Source organism: Verticillium alfalfae, genomic scaffold, assembly GCF_000150825.1.
Source record: "Verticillium alfalfae VaMs.102 supercont1.1 genomic scaffold, whole genome shotgun sequence".
Lineage (NCBI taxonomy): Eukaryota > Fungi > Ascomycota > Sordariomycetes > Glomerellales > Plectosphaerellaceae > Verticillium > Verticillium alfalfae.
This window is the reverse complement of record NW_003315038.1, coordinates 4,715,694-4,718,926: the sequence shown is the minus strand read 5'-3', so window position 1 is coordinate 4,718,926 and position 3,233 is coordinate 4,715,694.

Here is a 3,233-nt window from a genome sequence, read left to right as displayed (position 1 = left end):
GCGTCGATGGGGTTGTATGATTTCTTTTTTGGCTCGGCGGGGTGTTGACGGGCTCGCCTGTTGGGGTATGAAACCAGAATGATCGCCGCGGGACGTGGGACCGGGGGTGGGACGATGGGGTGGGCGCGGAACAGAGTCAGTTACATCTGGCTCATACAGGCGGCAGCGAAACAGGTGTGGTTGTCAGGAACGTGTGCAGCATGGCGGCACATGTAGCAAGTCGTCCAAGTGGACATTGACACAGAGAGATCTCTCTGCCGGGGGCTGGTCGATACTCTGGCGCAAGCGAGTCCGCCTCGGTTGGTGATTGCAGCGTTTCCCTTGCAGATTGGTACGGTGCACAATGTGGGCTCAGGCGAGGCTAGATCGGTCACAGCATCTGGCGCAGCACAATATGGGCTCAGTGTCGTGATTCCCCGAGGGCGAGAGGGAATTCGAAGGGCTCGATCGAAGCAGGAGAGCAACAGGAAGACGGGCCAGGTCGCTCGAAAGGAGGAAAAAAAAAAAGGTGGTGTCCGAAAAGAAAATGGATGTTGATGGTGGTGGCCCTCGTTGAAACGGCGCGGCACGAATCGAGAGTCAGGTCGCTGCGTGTCTGAGAAGCAAAAGTGCGTCAAGAGGCGGCCAGTGGAGGTTCGAGGTTGGCCAGCGCTGGCTAAGAAGGTTAGGCTCTCGACGGATGTCTGAGCTCGAAGCCTCTGCCACGACGGTGATCAATGTGGTAGGTGGACAAGGTCAGGTTCTGGGCTTGTGCGTGTCTGACAGCTGAGGTTGATAAATCGTGTATGGCGAAGGAGACGGTGTCATTAGATGCAGCGATCGAGCTGAAGAGGAAAAAGGTACAGACGAAAAGGAAGCACTGGAATGGCGAGTGAGTCGCGATTGCGTTTTGTTTGAGGGAACGGACGGAGAAGTGCGGGTGGAACAAGTATGGCAGCGGGTCGTTGGACTGATGAGAAAAGGATGGGAACATGGGAAGCAATGATGTCGCTGCCCACCCCAGACCCTATTACCGTGCCTGCCTGTCAGATCGTGCCCGTCCTTGCTTCCTTCCTGCTCATGGGAGATGAGTATCGAATGGAAATTTCATCACTCCCGGCGGGTGCACCTGGCCAGCTCGCCCCGGTCAGGCCCCCCCCCTTCTTCCTTCCTTTTGTCACAGATCATTCCATCCAGGCGAATGCCCCTGCAGCGTAACTCGACCCTAGTCCAACGGTTAGGTGGGGTGCCCTGTGGAGATTGCGTTGCCTGCACTTCTATCTCCAGTGCTTGAAGCCCTGGAGCCTCCTGGTGACGCGCCCCAAGGGCAGCCTGAAGCCAGCCACAAGGGCATTTTCTCACAGGTCACCCAGCCGCTCTCTCACACCCATCGCGAAAAGCCCACAGGTGGCTCGGGCCCCGGCCGCTTTCCGCGCCGCTGGGACCGCCAGGGGGGCCGTACCATTCAAGGCGTTTTGGTGCCTGAACCATGCCCATTTAGGTATGGTTCCCTTATTGCTGGCACCCGGGTCGCAATCTCGTCTTTTGTGGCAGCGGTTCACGGGCTGGTGACCGAGCGGGCGAATGTTAAAGTCTTTCTCGCATGAGACGAAAATCTACCAGACTCCAGTTTATGGGGCCAGCCGCGTGCCTTGGTATTGATTTGTTTCCGGGAGATCGCGACAGTTGTTTTGTTTACTGGAGGAGGGCGCCTGCCTTTGCGGTGGGTTTCGCCCGGCGCTCTCCCAGCTGCCTGTTTCCCTATTGCCTCCCCTAACTCATAGTACAATCCGCCAATGCAGGCTCTCCCGAGGTGCATGCATGCTTCCTTCCTCGTCCCCCTCCCCATTCCTCCTCGAACGCCCAATGCCCGACAAAGATGCAGAGAGAGAAGGAGCCAAGGTCGATGCAAGTTGGACCTCGCTAGTTGGGCACTGCAACGACGCGTCGTCTGTGTTTTCCATATCCCAAATACCACCCAGCAACCAAGGGACGAGCTCAACCTCTCTATCCGACAATGCTGGCGAGTCAACTCTGATGAGGTCCGCCCACCCTGGCCTGCCCACGAAATGCTACCCCAACCAGGAAGGGGTCGATGGCCGGCCGGTTAACGGGATGGCACCTCCGCCAGTCTACCTGACGTGTCACATCATCTGGCCCGGTAGATTCTCCAGCGCGTTGGCACGACTGAAATCAAAAGGGTTCATGACGTGCGGTCGTCTCGCATCAGTTGTTTCAGCTTTAGGTGTTGACGATGATCTCAACTAGAAAAAAAGGTGTCGCTCTGTGCGTGGCAGCTGTCATTCACGAGTCCGTCGATATCATCAAGGCTTCCCCAGGCTTCCCATTTGCATTCCACGCCGCCGCGCTATTGCAACTAGCCTGCGGGCACCAACCTTGACACCTTGTGCCCTGCGTCGACCACCAGCCACCACCTCCCTGCATCGCAAGCTCGCGCGACTGGGCTTTCCTGGCAGTACAAGTGCTCCGAACGGCGACATGTCACGTGTAAGCGAGCAATTCGGGGTCAGCATCGAGACGTGGCCCTCGTTGTAGGCAGCGTGGTTTGCGGAGACAGCCGAGACGCATAGTAATGCGATTATGAAAAGGCCCCATTCATTCTGCCACTCGACACCTCATCTCACGATCAAAACAAACCTGTCTCACGGCCCCCCTCCGGATATTCGAGCGCCTTTGTTCGAAAGCCCCTCCACCAGGTTACCTAGCCAGGGAGGCCACCCGGAAATTCGCATCTTCTCTGCGGTCACTCCGACAAGCAGGCCAGGGTCGGAAAGCCTAACTCACACAAGCGTCATTCCATCGACCACGATTCAGTCGCCAAAGCTTGGACCCCCCCCCCCCCCCCGACTCGATCAGTCAGCCATCCGCATGGAGAATTTCCGGATAACAGGTCACTCCCGGGACTAGGGATCGCATCGACGCAAGAATGACGAAAGAAGAAAACGGACGCGGGAGCCCAGGGGGGTCATTGCCACGGACCTTGATGACGTTGCCCAAGTCTCCAGGGTGGTCTTCCTGCCGCCCACCAAAACAGCTTCAAGGACCAGCTTTGTTTGGGCTATAAGGGGGTGATCAGCAGCCAGGAGGAAAAACCCTTCTCCTGCAAAACAAAGTCCCAGGTCGTGGGCGCAAGAAGGGGGCGCACGCCGCAGGCTCCCGGCGAAACGAAATGGATGGGGGGCCATTTGGTTTCCCCAAGTTCCAGCATCAACAGGGAATGGACCGACTGGGGG